The sequence below is a fragment of the Coturnix japonica genome, chromosome 4, assembly GCF_001577835.2.
Source record: "Coturnix japonica isolate 7356 chromosome 4, Coturnix japonica 2.1, whole genome shotgun sequence".
NCBI lineage: Eukaryota > Metazoa > Chordata > Aves > Galliformes > Phasianidae > Coturnix > Coturnix japonica.
This window is the reverse complement of record NC_029519.1, coordinates 25,093,726-25,113,041: the sequence shown is the minus strand read 5'-3', so window position 1 is coordinate 25,113,041 and position 19,316 is coordinate 25,093,726. Positions and strand designations below refer to the sequence as shown.

Here is a 19,316-nt window from a genome sequence, read left to right as displayed (position 1 = left end):
TTTTAAGCATTTTATTTTTAAATATTCAGCTAGACTGGTATTTCTTGATGAGATTCAACTATGTTGAAGGTACCTAACTCATTGATTTCAGGGTATTTTCAAAGTTTCCTATAGGGATCATTCAGATTGTTGGATATTTAGACATCTTTCAAAAATCTTACCTTTAAGAGCTAAAATGTCCTGGTTTGCTAAGAGAGTTCTGAAATATCACCCAGTTCTCTTTGGTGTAGTTAGAAGCCACTGCACGATATATTTATTTAATTTACCTCTGCTAAGGAGCCTAATTAATACCCAACTTTTCTGAAACGTTTAAAAATACATCCCACGGATCTTATACAACTTAATCTCAGGTTTAACCAAAAATCTGCATTAGCAGTTTATAAATGCATCCTCCTGTGATCCGTGCCTCTGTGTGGTAGATGATGATTGTAGTATTTGAAGATTACAAAAACAAACCTAATGCTCACTGTTATACTGATCATAGCAAGAATACATGTCCTGATTGAATATTATCAGGAGATCACCAGAGCAGTAAGTGACAGCAGCAGTGAAATGATGAAAATAAAAAGAAGAAAATTATAGATAAAAGTAAACTGCTATAAACCAAAGCAGATGAATGAGCAATAGTCACAGTTTTACTCTCCTTTCCCTCTCAGAGTGGTTAATTGTTTTTCAACTTCAGCACATATGTCTTAAATGAAAAAGTACTACTATAAAATGTGTGTGCATGTCTAGGGAGTCTAGGGAAATGAGATTAGTGATAGCCAAATGAATATTATGTACTGATAAATCAATATAAAAACAAATTACAGAAGCTCTTCCACAACTGTAATCCATCTTCTAGTTTTCTTCAGTTTTGTATCCTTCTATTTCATAGACTTTCAGCCGATTGGAGGAGAGTAGCCATGTTTTCCTTGCTCCCATCCATGACAAATTTACCCACTCATTGGCTAACACTACGCAGTGCTAATTTATGCAGGTGCTCCTTTCCTGGCACTGGGGTGAAGAGAGCAGATAAGACTAAACAAAATAAGTGTTTTTGAACATCATTATGTATGGTCTGGGAACTGGATTTGTTTTGGTCTTCTGACAGCAATTCCTATGTATGAAACTTTTTGAGAATAGTCTACTTCCATTTGGCAAGAAAGTGAAATAGAATGAAAATCTTGCAGATATTTTGAGAAATGAAGTAGATTGGAGCAGATACTCTTTCTGCAGCCAAAATTAAGTTAGGTGAAACTGCATATTTTGCTGAAACTATAATTAGTTGAAAAAGTCACTGCCAGCTCTAGCTGGAACACAAAAATTGCATCATGCTGGTAGGCTTGTTTTATGTCTGTTGACTTCAGTAAGCTTTTCCATCTTTAAGTACCTGTCGCAGAAGTGTGCTGCTGCTTTGAGCTCAACTCATCAGGAAAGCAAAGGAAAAGCTCCAGCTTCTTATCAAGTCCTTTCTCCTCCTGTCCTGCCAGGCTCAATTCTCCTGCTGCTTCCAGGGATTTCTCTTCTTCTTTTTGCTATTCCAGCTAGCACCAGCTGCAGATCAATCCCCCTGCAGCTTTCTTCCCAGTTTCTGCTGCTCTCCGTTCACTGGTCTTGAGCACTGATGCGGGAACCCCTTTCTGCTGGCTACCAGAAACACCCAGATAGCTACAATCATTGTTTTCTTCTCCTGCTTTCTTTGCCTCAGGACAGTTTTGTTTCAAAATGCACAAGCTGGAGGTGACCCACCAACAGAGACTCTTCCCTTTCCCATAATTGCTCTCCTTTTGAGCTTTGTTGATCCCCATGTCTGCACCCACTCTTTCTTTCCAGCTGGCAAGGAATTTTTCTTTCCTTTCATCCATTCTCATTCTCTTCCCAAAAGGCACAGCTAGAGCTTGAAAGTGATAATTCCATCCACATGTCCAACATAGGAAGGTGAACTTACAGCCAGAGCTCCTCAGTGCAGTTTTGAAAATCTCAGAACTTTGGTCTTTGAGTACCCTGAAGAAAGCCATGGTTTATTCCAGAATTTCACAGAAATCTGCTATTACATGACCACGGTATGACTTCTCAAAACTGCAGAAACAAAATATAGCACTTCACTGAAATGCTAATTCAAATGATTAAATATTTTGACAGCTGGGAGAGAAAATGTCCTGGAAAGTGGTCCACAAAGTGATGCAATGTGCAGAATATCTAATTACTTTAACGTATAAAAAAGTTAAATCTTTTATTTCCTGTCGGAATCTAAATAATATCTTCCACTGGAAAGGGAAAAAGCTCAGGTTCAAGAAATCCATTGTGATGTAGTGACAAACACTCCAATTCCTTCTCTGTTACACTGATCTGAGTAACATTCAAGCCAGACAAATCTTCACCTGACTTTATAGATCAGTGGGTGAGGCTCTTAACCATATAGAAATGAGAGCTTGATGTTCCTACGCAATGAATTGCCCTGTTCTAATCTTAACCAACTTTCCCCACATTAAACAAACAAACAAACAAAATGCTTGCCTCTGGCTGTTAGCATAAAGAGATTCATCAGTATGAGGTCCTGTTTCCTCCTCATTCCAACACAAAAGGTTCATAAACTGGAGTAGATGCCAGCTTCTATGCAGAAATGATCACAAGAAAAGTGAGTAATGTATTCTAGAAATAAATGTACCACAACCATCTGGCCGAGTATAACACAGACCCGCAACAGAGTGGATACTTAAACTTCGAACATCTGATGCTGTGTCTTTAGCTGACTTTACGGTGCTGCTTTGCTGAGTGGAAAATCTAGTTACTTGGATGTATAAAGAAAATGAAGACTTACATTTCATGACAGGATCTAAATAACATATCTGTCCAAGTGAAAATCATGTGCGTTACACTAGAATGGTTATGTACATCATCCTTCTAGTTTACATCGTTAGAGTGCTTTTACATCAAGGATGTCATTTTCTCTCATATCAGACATCCAGGGGTTTCTCATGCAGCCTTTCTCCTCCCACTCTGCCCTCACTGCTCTTTGTTTGATTACCAGATACTATGAAACTGTAACTATATTTTGCAAGCTGTTTTCCACAGGTTGCAGTAAAATATATTTATATCATGAGTAAGTACTTCATTTTAAAATGTACAAGAAGAATTTCTTTCTTCAGCAAGATGTCTCAACTTGGAGCACTAAGTGTATTATTAGAAGCACTGTTGCACTGTAAAAGCTTTAAATGGCATCTTAAAGCCTTTTAAACACAGTGTTGTCTCTGCAGCTCTGTAAATCACTATCCTGTTGGAAGTCAAAAGATTATCATTTAGAGAAGGTTTCATTCTTTTTGAAGGAAACTGGTTAGCCAAAGTTATATAAATAAGCTGTCTGCCCCGAGACTTAGCCATGTGGCAAAATATGTCTTTGTTGTCAAATGTGGAGATGCTAATATGAAGACAGTACCTACTGTTTCCCTGCGGTGCTTACAGGTAGTAGCATATTGTTTATGGTGACAAAGTGAGACTCGTTTATATTCTCGGCGCTAATAACTCTTCATCCTGAAAGACCAAGAATTTACAGCAGACAAACTAATATGGACAGGTATATGTAGGAAGGAAGCATTTCTCAGAGTCTGTAAATGCTCTACTCATTCAAAACTTCTTTGCTTATATATTTGACCTTGGGATAAGTACAATGCTCAAATATATTATAGTATAATTATTCTGTTTCTTTCATCATGACAGACGTTTATAGTAAAACTGCCAGCATACCTGCTGAAATGTGTGCACCTATAGGTAATATGTTTTGAAATATGATACCTAAGCATAAGGTATGTAGTGTGTTCAATATGCTTCTTTATTAACCTCTAACAAAACCCAAACTAACATACAAAGTACTCAAGCTTGACTGTCTGACAGCTTCATCTGCCAACAATCCTATAATTAGGACTCAGAAATATAGAAATGCAAAGGACAGCAATTTGTACTGTAGACTTCCAGATGCTTTTAAAACTCCCTTGGAAACTGAACCAGGATGAATGCGAATGCCTCATTCCTATGTGCACTTAGAAGGAACCCTCTCCTAGGCAAAACATGAAGGCATTTATTTATATTTTTAGTCTTTTTTTTTTTTTTTTTTTTTGTACACTGGAAGCTTAATGCTGAAAGAAAGTTTTCATTATCTGAGTTGATAGCTAACAGTCAAAGTTGCTCTCTTGTCTCGGTATCTTTCAGTGTTTGGGAAACCGATTTATAACAATACATGGATGCACTGAATTAGAAAAGACAGTTTTAGAGCAGTGACATGTTTTTTTTCCTACAGTGCACACTCCACTGAGATAAGTCAAATACACTGCATGAGAGCTGCATGCAGTCTGAAAGGTTCTCCTGCCCGCACTCTCGTTTTCTTCCTTCCTTTTTTCTCTGCCAGCCTGGGGGCCCACAGGAGACCCAAATCCTGCCATTTTGTGGCCCCTTGTTACAAAGGGCACAGCAACTGGTGAAGTAAAATTGCTGCTCATGAATCTGACTAAGCTTACAAGCTCAGTAACACACAGAGCTTTCACTGTTTTGGAGCCTGGAAATTCAAGATCTTGTCCAAATTTTAGCAGACTGTGAAGTCCTTGAACTTAGACCCAACCCTACTTTTAGTTCTGTAATTTCCAGAAAAGACTGGCTGGTTTCTCAGTGATTCTTAAGTGTCCCAAACGGCGGATTCTAAGACTATTTCCTTAACAAAAGGTGTGTATTTCATAAATCTACCACTGGTGTTTGAAGCTGAGATACAGTTATTTGTGAACTAGACTTTTTCTGCCGTTTATTTTATTTAACAAAACTGCAGTGATGCTAACTCTGCTAATTCATTGTGATAAGCTGTGTATTCCTGCCATGAGTATTCAGACATACTCCCTCCTTACCCACCTGAACAGCATAAACACATCCTCTGCCATGTCAGGCACTTTGAATGCTTTTCTACAACTCAAACATCTTTCTTATCTCTTCCATCATTTCCAGAATGCAAAAAAGAAATGTCTTGCATGGTTTTAAAACCTTTCAAGTTTCGTGAGTTATGTATACCTCTTCAGACCAATGTGATTTTACATTTAATAAGCTGAGAACAAATAACAAGGAAAAGCCTTGAAAAATTTACTGTAAGACATCACAATATGAATCTATCTATCTATAAAAAAAGTGAATCCAAGCTGAATATAAAATGGCTGCTTCCTCCAACAGGCCCTGTGAGGTACAGCTCAATGTACAAAGCAAAAATTGCTTTGCATATATATATATATACATATATATATATATATATATGCACACACACACATACATATGTATGCCATGTGCAGAAATTTCTGGTGTAGTCAAAATTGTTGCATTTAGCAGACTTTTGTCATAAATGTCCACTTGAGTGCACAGATGAACTTGTAAAACCAATATAACTGCTCTGGCTTCATTGCTAGTTAGTAATGAAATTTTTTAGATCAACTTCTGTGCACTTCTGATTCTGCATGTGTATACTTCCGTTTTATACCCTTATACAGAAAAAAATAATTATAATGGACAATGGTTTTGTTAGCAAATCTCCAAAATTGCAGAACCAAAGAATTAAGGGTAGTTTTACGTGAGGAAGAGCATGCAATGTTCAGAAGTAACAGGTAAATGAACATTTATGTTTACCCAAACAAAGTTTCAGATCATTCTATATAATATATAATTAAGCAAGTAATATATATTACTACCATTACTAGCACTGGTATTTGTTATGATTTTCCACAGTATTGAGAATAATTCGAGATAGATTTCCCCCGTTAGCATTTCACCAGGAAGCTGCTTTATAACACAATTTAAGACAGAAAGTTAAGATCATACCCACTAACAGAGTTAATAATCAATTCCAGCAATATATTTCAAGTCCTACTTTTTGCTCAGATCTATTCTTTTTTTTTTTTTTTTTTTCAATATATTTTCTCATAAATTCTCTCTTTCTCTCTCTTTTTATCCCTAGGAGGACTCGATGATCTGTAAGGTCCCTTCCAACCAGCACGAAACTATGAAACTATGAAAAGTCTTCAAATCTACAAGAAGTACTCCATTAGCTGTGTGTTTTTCTCTAAGGAAATTATTGCTTTTTAATCTGCCATTCATCTCATCCACAGAGGAACAAAGTGGATTTTCAGGTCAGATACCTCTCTTACAAATCAATAAGACGTTGTTGAAAAGTTGGATTTTGAAAGAAATTATATGTATGTGACTTCTGTGTAAATGATGTACTTAAATCTGTGCAATATTGAGAGATGTTTGAACCTGAGTGGGTTCCTGGCTGGACCCTACAAGTGAAAGAAATGAAGTCATAGAGATTGCTTGTTTTTGTCAAGGAGGTGTGTAAGATGTTTTTGTTTCAGGCAACTTATTCCTTGAGGTAATGTATATCAGTGTGCATGAAGAAACTGGGTCATATTCTATTAGGTTTCACAGAAATATAATAAGCAAAAATTGGATGTTCTAACAGCCTATAGAAATTGAACTGTAAGGCTGGGAGTACTTGGGATGCATGAGCAAGACTCACCTGTATTTTGGGAATTAACTTTTTATCATGATAATGCAGATTCTTTTTTGGAATTGATCTGAAATATAAATAATTGATTTTTAAAAAGTAAAGCTACTAAAAATGAAAGTCTCTTGTTAAAACTTGACAAGGAATAAATTATTTTAGTTGAGCTCCTAAAGTAGTATTTGAGTAATGGCAGTTATCACAAATGGATCACTCCAGTACTGGCTGGCCGAGAAGGCATAGGGCCACTTTGTGGCTTTTTTCCCCCACGTTGTCTGTTGCCAGGTTTGACTTTTATGTGGACTGAGATGATGGGAGCTGGCTACTACTAGTCAAGCATTAAATGTCCTTCATTTCTCCTGATCATTTGTACATGTTAGGCTGTAGCCAGCTTGTGAGGTGTTTTGGCTGTGGGGATATTTCTACACTGTGATGTTTTTTTCCATCCTGATTGAAAATTACTTTAATTAAAGCTTGTTCCCTGGTTTTCTGCTCCTCATAAATGCAGTGATTCTGGAGTAGTTTAATGACATATATTTTGAAAAATGCTGATTATCAAGTTTGATTTTTCTCTTTGTGCCAATGTGTTGCTTCTGACAGCATCTTCTGATGGGAACAAGACTGTACAAAAATGTATGAGCAGCTGCATTTTCATGAATATATTAATTTCATTACTTTACTTATTCTTTCTGTGATGAAGACCTGAGATGAAGACCTGAAACCAGTCTTCCATCTGAAATGTAAAACTTATCATTGTTTATATGTATGTATATATGTATTTATATACATACATGCTCACATACATGTATACATATGCTTCTCCATGTAAACTTAAGACAAAGCTTGACACTTTCTACTTTTTTTTCTTCTTCTTTTAATGTCTTGGGCAGTTTGTTATGCAGGAAATATGCCATGATTCATACATTCTGATAGATTCCACTTCCAACTACGTCTGAATTTTCCATCTTTTGAAGAATTTTATGCTGTTAACAATGTGCATTTAGTCTAGGTAAACATACTTCCTGAGTTCCCTTTCCTTTCCTGGCAGTACAAAGTGACAAAGCAAAAAGCTTTAGAAGAAAACATTTTCTTGACTCGGAGGCTCCTTGCAAATGTTTCATTCCTCAAACAGAGCTCTTTCCTGCTTAAAACTTTCGTAACTTGTTTGGAACTTAATGAGCCCCATATGTCCTGGCTCCCAGCACGAGCCAGCCTGCAGCAGCAGAGCAGCCCTCCTGCTCTGCACAGGGTCATGAAAAATGTCAGTATTCCCCAGTACTTTTTTGAAATCTTTTCCTTTTTTTGTTTATACTCTGAGGACTCTATTTGCTGGTCAGCTGACCCCCTAAATTCAAAACTGAATTTACAACATAGCAAATCTCTTGTGTAGTTATAAAGACAGCAGACAAACTAGCACTCCAGTAGTGCTCTGGTCTCTCTTGGATTCTCATGAAATATGATGCCAAGCCCAAAGTTTTAGACTGGATAAAAACTGTTCACAGGACTTCTCCATTGTTCCAGAGAATCCACTTTCCTTTCCACCAGCACAAATACAAAGGACAAAGTCACAAGAGTGGCACCCACTGTGAATGGCAGAAGTTTGGTGGAAGGTGGTTTCTGGCCAGACAGATTTACAACAACAATATATGGAAACAGACAATAATGTATTTTAAAATGTGTATCTGTATATGTCTATATATGCAGAGTTATAAAATACTTCAAAGCCATTTCAGAAATCATCTCAATGAACAGTAGAGAAGCAGCAAAAGCAACTCATTTGATAAAAAAAAAAGGGAGAGTAATATATCTAGATGAAATATAATGGTAAAAGGAAACGAAAAAGAATCCCTGAAATCTCAGAAACAGTACTTATATGTAGATTTTTCATATGCATTTTCCATATTGAGGTAGAAATTCATATCTAGCTATGTAGATATTCTCTGTTTCTACTACAGAAGTTGTTCTTAGCATTTGTATGCCATAAGAATGCTATAAGATATGGTGAAATTCATACTGGGTAGGAAAAAATGTTTAGCTAATTGGGAAAGAAGTATTCCTTCTTGGGATCTGTTCAACCAGCACAAACCAGAAGCCAAACTAAAAAATGCAATCCTATTTCTTTCTCAATTCAATCAGTTACAAAAATGTGTACCTTAAGGGTAATTCTCTTTGATTCTTATGGGATAATAGAGTGTATCAAACACTTTCAGTATTAACTTGATATAGCAGAAAAAAAAAAAAGAAATGGCTGAAAGAACTGCCTCAGTCATCAGTTTGGGAAGCAAAGTCAGATTGTATCAGCCGTAAAATATGTGCACTACACTTGCCTTATGTAGTATACAATGTTCAGAAGCAAGGTCCCTTCAAGGAAAATATTTGGGACTGGGAGATAACTTTAAGGCTGTACGCTTTCAGGCTTGGATTTGTCTGCCAATCCCTACAACTGCAACCTTGCAAAAACCAAGTTATTTATAGCATGCAGTGGGACAGAGATGTAACAAGTTTGGTGTTATTTCTTACTTAAAAATATATATTTTATTAAATAATTATTTCATTTAAATCTCTATATTCTTCTCATAACATGTTAGAAGGAGTTAAGGATTACCTGGCATATATATCATTGTGCATACTAAGCTGGAATATACATTTGGTTTCTTCTTCACCATTTGCAGAAAAACTGAATTTCTTCCCTCTGACAATCAGGAGAGCCACTCGTTGGCTTTTTATTCTGATTCACTGAGAAAAGGACATTGATGAAATCCTAATGGTTCTAGGTAACAAGCCTGAAGACTGGATAATGCTAAAGTAAAGTTATTTTTCACCAGAAAGAGGAAAGACAATGGCTGAGCCTGCTCTGTGATGAGCATCATAAAATCCCTTCACCTGCAATAATTGATATGCTAATAACTATAATTCTTTAAGATGATAAAAAGACGACTGTTGGAGATACATCAAGAAAAAAATGTTTGACTTTTTTTTTTTTCTTTTTTTTTTTCTCACAGTTTGTACAGAGATATTTGCTCTTATATTTAAAGCTTTATTTTTCTTTTTAATGCAGGTGTCCAGGCTGCTGGTTAGAGAGAACTGAAAGCTCATTTCTCCTGGGCTTTCAATATTTTAATGTTTAGACTTTCAGGGATTCAGGAGCACAGAAAGGGTTTTAAATGCTCATGTTTTTCTAACCAGAGCTTATGCAAAATCTTGTTAGTTTTCTGAAAAGTTATTGTACAGGGGAGTGCATGTGAGAATTTCTCCTGAGTCTCTAAATCCCCTTACTAGAGCAGAAGCAGATATTGCATTTCTACCTTTCTATTCTTCCAGTTGTAAGTATAATCTGTGCAAACGGATTAAAACAGAACTAGAAAATTGTTAATATAATGTTGTATACCATTTACACATTGTCCTTTCCAGGTGATCTTTTGGTTGTTTTATTTATTTATTTTTATTAAGCGTAGTCCAAACAGGAATGGAATTGACACATATCCCATTTTCTTTCCTCATTCCTTGTTTCTGCCTCTCTTCCATACTTATTTTCCTAAAAACCTGTTCTCACCACTACCCATTAAGTTCATCACTTGTTATTTCCCAGATATTCCTCTTTGCACTTTACCACTTGTAATGCTGATGTTCAAATTCAGCTGGACCATCCCCTTTCCAAAGATGCCTTCCTCACTTCTGTGGTCCTGCTTGTGGTCAGATTTCCAGCAACAGTGGACTCTTTCCATCATTTCCAATCTCATATTATTTTGGCATGTAAACACGCAAAATGAAATTGTTATTAACTTTTGTTTACCCAAGATTATGCCTTTTTGTTTTGATTTCACAGTCAAAAATTAATACATGCTAATGCTGCTTCTGTGTTTCTCTTATTCTCATTTTAATCTTTTTTTATGTTATGCATTATGTAGATTTTACTATGTATTTTTAATGTGTATGTCTCCCCTTCTTCTCTGTTGTTTGCTTGTTTGTTTTGTTTTGCTGCAGTTGTTGTTTTTAATAAGCGTGTGGAAGTTAATGTATCTATATACTTTCAGTTTGGGAACATTGGGTTTCAGCACAATGTTATGGTATGTATCTACTTCTGTTATTTGTGTGCACAGTGCTCATGGTTGCATATGCAGTTGCTGTTGTCATCAGTAAAATTCATTGCTTGTAGGGAGATGGTAGTTATTGTCTGGGCAGTCCAAAATCCTGTGAAAGCAATTTTGCATAATGACACAAAGCCAGCCATTAGAAATGATATATGCCACATAGCAAGGCAGGCATACCAACTGGGAGCCTGAGAACTGAAAACTACCATGAATTAGTATAATTTTTCAATTTTCAACAAAAAGTAACTTGGAATTTTTTTAAGAAATCTGAAACAATGATGCCTACTAGTGCTTGTCTGTTAACAAAGTGACTTTGTGGGATTCACATGAAAATTTATATAGGTTTTCATTTTAAGGCTCATTTTCAGTTTATTTTGTATATATATATATTTCCTTTTGAAGTAGTTATTATTCTTATTTTAAATACACATTGCATGGATTTCATTTAAAGTATGTCAGGCTTCCATGATTTTACACTAGGTAAAAACCCCACATATTTTGCAAGTAGATTTTACAGTAGGTTGGTTGTCCTGCAAAATGCTAACACTAACAATGAGGCATCTTTTCTCTCCCTCTCTTCTCCCTCTTACTCAATTCCTTATTTGTGTATACATATCATGGTAACCTGACAATCTCCAGGGTGCTCAGCTCCAATAAACTAATTTCAGAATTCATGCATTGCAGAAGATCTGTGAAAAATAGTTAGCTGGTTTTCTGTTGTGGTCTGAGGGCACCATAAATTAAACTTAGTAACTGGAGAAGTAGTAACGATCAGATTTGTCAAAGGCAAGGGACTATAAAGACTGCTTCTCATTTTCTAAATGTACAGATCATGAGACTAGGTATATAGCTTGTTTGAGAATACAAATCAATCATTTTGGCTTCATTTTCACATGGATAAGGCTCAGGCTTTTATATATATTATATACTATACATATATATATAATATACATATATGTATATATATATATACATATATATATATTTTATATATATAATATACATATATGTATATTCCTTTTTTTCTTTCTTAAAAAAGATAAATTCCTTCATCTGAATTGTTGCAATTACAGTGCAAACACCTCTATTGTATTTCAGGGAAACAAATCAATTTATAAACATGATTTCCCCTCAGTTACATTTGGTTTTGGCAAGTGGTACATAAATCTGGCACACATCATGAGCCATACTCTGAGAAATGGTTTATCTCATTCATTTAATCCTATTAAAAGTGAGGACTTGTGTTCCCCATGTATTCATTGGTGACAGCAGAATTTGGCCCAGTGGCAGATATTTTGGGAGGTGGACTTTTCAGATGCAGTCAAATCAGTTAATGTATCCAGTCCAGGTGAGCCTATGAGTACAGTACTTCCTATGTCCCTTTCTGCCTATTGATGCCAAAGAGAATGCAGCACATTCCCTGATGGTACAAACAAATCAAACCATCCTGACCTGTCAGATATTAATGTACTGAAATGAAGCTTGAAGCACGGTTATGAGAACAAAATCTGCTTGAAGTCCTGGTTATGGACCATAACCATGTTGAATTACTAGCGAGTCAGCCGCTTGTCACGGCTGAGGGCTGTTTGACCCAGGTGGAAATTGGAAACTGAATGTGAACAGAACTTAGAACTATATAGGCTATAACTTCAAAAAATTAAACTCTTAAAATATTATCAGCTGTGAATGTGAGACATGCTTGTGATCTTGGAATGTCCATCTAAGAGTTTCCACCAAGGATTTTTCAAATTTGATCTAGATTCAGTAATATACACTTTGGCTGGAATTAAACCATTAACTCATCTATGCTCATGGATACCTCATTCAACAGGCTCCTTCCTTCCTTATGCTCCCACCAACCAAGAAGGTGGAGCTTACTGTCAGCTATAAACAAAATCTAGTGTTATAGTCAGCTGAGGGAAGTATTCTTTGGCATCCCTAAGTCAACTGATGTGATCCGTAGTGAAAATAATAATCATATGATTACACATTTTCCACTGAAATAGGCCAACATCTTACTAGCACAGACACCCTAAAGAAAAGGCACCTATGAAAAATGATTACAAATAGCTGAAAAGTGCAAAAGTAACTTAAGGAGATGAATTACAAAGATCTTTTCACTAAACTCCTTGTTTCTCTCAAAATTTTACATGTACATAAATACATACTTCATATATGTGCATAACACCTGCTGCTTGCTCCATTAAAAACAGTTATGTTTGGAAAATAATTGTATGTGTTAAGAGCACCATGCTTCAGTACCAGTCCAGTTATTACTATTTTCTAATTTAGAAACTTTCTGTAAAAGAAATGCCAGCTGCCTCATTGCGTCATACTGAAATGTTCCAGGGTCTGACATAAATGTTTTGGACCACAGAAAGGGAAAAAAAAAAATGTGGGTGTACCCATGTTTATGCAGCCTGGTGAGAGAATGCATTCCATTAAGTTAAGGTTATTTTGGAATAGTCTTGCATATTTAATTGAATTGACATCTGATTGAAGCAGAAATCTTCCTGACAGATGAAAACTGTCAGATTGAAACGTCTCAAGAAAATCAAAACACATTTTTGATGTATCTTCTGTACACTTTGTATCCTCTTGCTGGCCACAAAGAATTTCATTTATATAGTACAAAAGCAGCACAATTCTTTCATTTGAACTAATGGGGTTCTAATGAATTTTATGAATACTAATACACACACAATACATTTCATACAGTTGGGCCATAGTGCACTATTTCTAAAATGAGTCTGCGCAAATTAACTTTGAAGGGTGTCTGTGGCAGCCTTTCATCCATTAACTGCCTGGTGCGAGCCCCCACGACAGCTGATTTCAGAGTTAACCCCGCCTGATTCTTGCCAGTGGAAATTTGCCAAAATGATTACATCAACTTTCAATAAACCACATGTGCATGACAACAGTAAGCAAACAATTACTTAAAACCCTATAATATAATTTGTAATTTGACATAATAGACTGTTCTTTCAGGGTTCACATTTCCATGACAAAGCCACAAGAACTGGGGCAGTTCTGCAAACAAGCATGCACTCTGAGTATCAGCAAGAGAGGTGCCCTTGGCCCTCCTCTCCTCCGGGCTCTGGGTTTGCACAACCACAGCGGTGTCTGGAACCAGACATCATTTTGGGAAGCTCACCAAAACACGGCCACTTCTTTCATTTTAGCTCTGTGGGGCAGCAATGCCCAGCTTGTGTTTTGCCTAACAAGACAGCGAGGGGGCTGAGGAAAATAAACCTGTAGTAATGATTTATGGAAACAATAACACTGCTCTGAGTTTTAAAAACATCTGAAAATAAATGTCATGCCCTCACCTCATCCCCAGCTCTGTGTGACATTTTCCATCCTCTGGTGTTACAGAGAGCAAGCAGAGACAGTCTTAGGAAAGACATGTGGTCGTAAATGTATTTCTGCTTACATCTAGTATTTTTCAGTGAGGTCACAACTTGCTATCTATGCAACATTCGAAAAGTGTAAGATTACTGCACATTCGAGCCTTGAAGCTCTTCTGTTTTCTTTGTTCAAAGACTGAGAGAGATCCTTGACTTCTATTCAGGAGGCAGGAGGCAGCTTAAATTCTCATTCTCTTTCTCCTTCCCCTACTCTCTGCTCTTAGCTGAGTGATTTATTTAAAAAACGGCAACTTCTCTAATTTTCCATTTATGGGCAAGGGGTTCTTTGAAGCAATAAAAGGACATGGGGCCAGCAAGGAGGAATCAGGCAGTATCTGTTGTAGGAAAATGAAAAATAATTGCAGTTTTACATGGGGTGAGGACACTTAAAGGAATGCAAAGGCTTTATCTGCAGATACGTGTTAACATTTTGTTTAGTCTGTGGCCATCAGAGGAAGATGTCAGTTAACTCTGAAGTTCCCTATATCCTAAAGAGTAAAAGTCTCAGGCTGTTTTCCAAATTAACTCATAATCAGAAACTAGAGTTTGTCTGTTCATAATGGGGGGGGAAAACAACAACAACAACAACAACAAAAAACCACAACAAAATAAATCAAAAGTTTTTCACAATTTTGAATATGGCTGAGATTATGGAATAAGAGCAGTGGCACTCTGTAATGTCTTCTGAATCACTGAAACAGCTTATAAGATACTTACCAAAAGCATACAAAAATGTAAAGACAAATAAGTCTATTTTTACAATACAGTGACTTTCCTAAAAAACTTTACTATGAATGCTGAAAGTTTATTGGTGTTTCTGTATTAAGGCCATTGATTTTAGGCCATTAGTAGCTGTTATGTCCCTTTGCTCTTCCAACCCTGTGTGAACTGTTTTTGCAGTCCCTTGGCCCAGACTCGGAGAAGAGGAGCCCGAGTGCTCCTGATGAATGGTAATGAGTATTGTCAGGGAGGCAGGAAAATTGAGTCCCGGCTCTGGCTGCCAGGTCAGGAGCTGCAGGAGCTAATTGTGTCAATGGTAATGAGACTGAGCAGGCAGCAGATGCTCACGTGCCTTTACAATCCAAATCCCACCAACAAATTCCTCCCACAGAAACTTTAAGGGACGCCTTGGCACCCTGGAGATGGTGATAGACCCGGTCCCAGCCACATGCCACCTGCTAGAGCCATTGTTTAATAAAGGACAAAAAAAAAAAGCCTATTATGATAACAAAGTTGTTTGCTGTCTCTCGCAATGACTTTATGGCACCAGTTTTACCATACTGCGTCTATTGAAAAAGGAAAAAAAAAGAAAAGGAACATCTGATTCTTTAAAGAGAAACAGTTGTATTGAGCACTGTTAACAACTTACTTGGGAAGCCGGATGTTCAGTATATGTTACATATTCCACTGATAAACCATGCTTGCCTTTTTCCCATTACATCTCCCACTGTGCTTGCTTCCTACAGCAGGTTTACATTTTCACATGTTTTCCCATGACATAGAAGCGGGGAACATTTCTTTACTCTTTTTTTTTTTCTTTTTTTCTTTTTTTTTTCCCAGAAAAATCAAGAACATAAAATGCAGATAACCATGTAGAGTGCTGTATAAATATTTATTGTGAAATCAAACAAACTGCATATTTGGTCCCGACTCTTGGAGCAGGATGGCTGGCGATCTGTGCCTGAGGTTTTGAAGAGGTGAAGGCCACCAGCACCAGATTCCCTTCCTGGCCATGATGTGCAACACAGGATTGCTAAATGCTGCCACGTGGAGAGATTCAGATTCTTGCAGGAAATCTCAGCCCAAGAATATCTGTTTCTGAACAAGTCTGACCAAGTGTCCTTCATTGCCATCAGAATTTGAGCCCTGTGAGGCTCAGACTATGAGCGTCTCTGGTGTCCTCAGGGTGAGCTGGTCGCAGGCAGCTGCTGGCAGGAGGTGCAGATGAGTGGGTCTCGACTGTTTGGCTTAGCCTGTCAGGGGAAGATTGAAGACATGCTTTGTCTGGTCTGAAGATACTTGAAGCAGCAATTATGCTCCTTTTTTAAACTCCCAGGGGTAGTGGAGAAAGTTAAAGTTGCTTAAAAAGCTTGGTTTGAGCTGGTAATTTAACTAAGTGTGCACTGTAGCCCTGGCTAAATTCACATCTATGCCAAACTTCAAACCCTTCCTTTACAAATCCTCACTCTTGTGAGGGGAAGAATCACAAATGTAGCACATCTTCTGCCCTGTAAAATGTGAGAATGGCCCTGAAGGGTGCTAGGGCGAGGTGTTCATCCCTAGAGAACTGCAGCAGTATGATGGAAAGCATTTATTTCAAACTCAAGTATGTCAATTACATGTGTTACATGAATTATATGTAGTATACCAGTCATATATATATGTACACAATTAGTTAACACCTGGAATAAAAGCAGGCATAGGATATTCAGTGCAATTATATCAGTTCATAAGGCTGAAAACATGCACCTGAGGAATGTCTCGGCTCTTGACACTGTTTTCCTTATGGGGGAGTGGGGTTCGGGGTCTTCAACTATGTCAGTGTTTCTCCAGACCCACTGGGCATGGACTGAATGTCATAGCCACTCTGCTCTGGAGCATCTGGTTCTGGTGACAAAAAAAAAAAAAAGAGGTATTAGGAAATGGGCAGTCGTGTACAACCACAGCCACAGTTGGGTTAATGAGGCATTTATGAGAAATCGTTACTGTAGTTTCCTCAGGTGTGTGGGGAAAGAAGCATACTATATTTTTAAAGGTGCCTTTGGTAGGTCCCAGGCATAAATAATGCTGAAAACCAAGTGCATACCTTGCTCTTAAAGGCAGTTTGAAGTAGGAGGCTAGCAGAGGTATTCTACATCATACTTTACAAAGAAACAACTAAACAGAATGATAAACACAATTTCAGATGCACTTAGAGTGATCAGAATGGAATTTTCATTATATTCTGTGCCTGTCTGTTAATGATTACTCATATTCAAAAGTAACCTTTCCTTATAATAAAGATTCAGTATGCTGTAAGTCTCAGGCATTTTGCACTTGGTAAAACGATGAGAGATAAATGTGTTATTGGTTCAGAAAGAGACTAAATATCTTGGTACAGCACTTACCATGCATGAACCATGTACAAGTTTAACTTGCTATTTATATACACAATGCTGCATTGCAAAACTGCCATGAAATTTTACTCATGTAGCAGAAAATCTGCTCCCCTGCCCTTTGCCACAATGATTGATGATAATGTAAAATCTAATTTTGAACTCACTTATATAAATTAATAAATAAATAAAGTTCCCAACCATCAGCAAATGTATAAAATTTTGTGGTTTGATGTATTTTAATGACTGATTAGATTTCTCAAAGCAACTTGAAACAGTGAAAAGTGTAGATCAGGAGCATGAACTAAATTTCTCTGTTCACCCTTCCTCTCCTTCTGCTTCAAGGGCTAACCCTAAACCTAACCCTCTGGTCACCCCATTCCTTCACTTATGGGCAGGGCATGACAGCTGTTCTACTGAGGCCAAGAAGCCATTTTTCCCTGATATAGCTGTTATGTTTACAGGTGTCTCAAAGGTGACAGCCGTCATTGAGGATGCTCCTGTTGGGAATAAGGGGCACAACAGGGGCAGCACTCTCAGGGTTACAGTAATTTAAGGTGCAGATTTGGGGGAAGTCAGGATTGATAGTATCAAGAGGATTTTTGGCCTTTCTAATTTATCCATCAGCAGCCTCTGTCCCCTGTTGGGATGGTCAGTGATCTGCTGCATAACTGATGCCTGAGTGAGGGACAAATAAAGGTTAAAGTAAATGCCCCAGCTAATCTCTTAAAAAGGCTACGATACACAGGAGGTCCTATTTGATAATGCAGTGGCCCACTCAGCCTTTGGTGTCTCTTACAGCAATCTGACCTCTAACACATCCTACTTCTGGCAGAGGTATCAGGTACAAGCATGTCTGATGAGACAGCTAACAGGTTGGACAAATTCAGCACTACTTTGTGGTAACTTCTATAATACGGTTGTCCGTGCTAGAAAATCAGGCTAAAATGTCAGACTCCTTTCACCTCTAGCAACTTCTCTCTGGCTCCAAGAGTGAGTCTGAAGTGGTAACACTCATCTTCTTACATGGGTACCCTTTGCCCATTCTGCTGCATCAGATGGAAATGTAAGGTGAAAAGATAAGAGAGAGCCCTGTTTTTGGTTTTACTTTGGGCAGCAAGCTCGCTGAAGAGGAAGGGGGAGAGAAGAAGGAGGGAGGGACAGATAGAAGGAGAGGAAGAAGAAAGAAAAGAGACAGAACAGTCCCCCAGTTTTGTCATTCATTGTGATGGAAATGTTCTTTTAAAATACACTTCTGACTTAGGGAGACTTGTCTTTCACATTCATTACACAGGTGTCAAATCAAATTTTGTCTTGCTGTGTCTTGTGCACTGGAGCATAGTGCATATGACATTTTGTAACATGTTGCAACATAAGGCAATAAATCATACTGAAAGTGAATAAAACCTCATTTCTTTTTTGGGGGTGGGGTGGATGAACCAAATGGCACTGTGCTAATTTCACCATGCTTCTGTCATTGTCAAGAAAATCATTTTCTTTCTGCCCTGTCCCTGGCAAGGGACTGTTTCTTAAAGCAGTTCCTCAAAGTAAAATTCTCTGTCACCTAAGTTTTGGATATATACCATGCACCTAGGGGATTAGTAACTTTTAGAAGGAGATATATGCTTCAAAGCTCAATAAAACTCCTTTGAGAAACAAGACAGACTTTAAAGCATCTTCACCAAAGAAGTAAACCTATTTTCAGCTAAGTGAAAAAATTACTTAAGCTGTTGTGCAGCTGAGGCTTCCGGAGCAGCAGAGTAGGCAAAAGTCCAACTGGGAGATGCCTTCTTTTCTTTCCACATGTGCACTGCTGAGCATTTCTGAATTCACCACTGCAGTGAGTAGATAGGTATCGGGTGGGAATAGCCCAGCTTGGTCTCCAGGAGGCCAGCAGCACTCCGCTCACGTGCCTAGCAGCACTCAAATACCACGCTCCATAAGAACTGTCTGCGGGCTGCACGTGGGACTCTCCCTTCCCTTTGTAAAGGAAGTCTGCCATGTCAAAGGTGGACGGGAGTTTAAGAGACTTTCAGACAGGACTCTTTCACTGGCTGAGTGAGGAGTCAGCCCTAGGAGTGCTGTGATTGTTGCCAAGCGCCACTAACTCCAACGCTGTAGCCTTTGCACCAACAGAGTGAGGATGGTCTTCTCCTGGCTCAGAGGTTCAAGCGGATGCTGGAAAAAAAAAGCAGCAGAGGAATGCTTCTCCATT

General features: G+C 37.8%; 1 long non-coding RNA gene across 2 annotated transcripts in view; it reads left to right on the top strand.

Annotated features, from left to right (window-relative positions):
- The window catches only part of LOC107313110, an 87,485-nt gene extending 70,173 nt beyond the window's left edge, over positions 1 to 17,312 (top strand). The window contains exons 7-8 of one of the 2 annotated variants that reach the window (XR_004306963.1): positions 5,963 to 6,134; positions 15,567 to 17,312. This is a non-coding gene — a long non-coding RNA (uncharacterized LOC107313110). The other variant, XR_004306965.1, reaches the window with a different exon arrangement.
- The last annotated feature ends 2,004 nt before the right edge of the window (positions 17,313 to 19,316 follow it).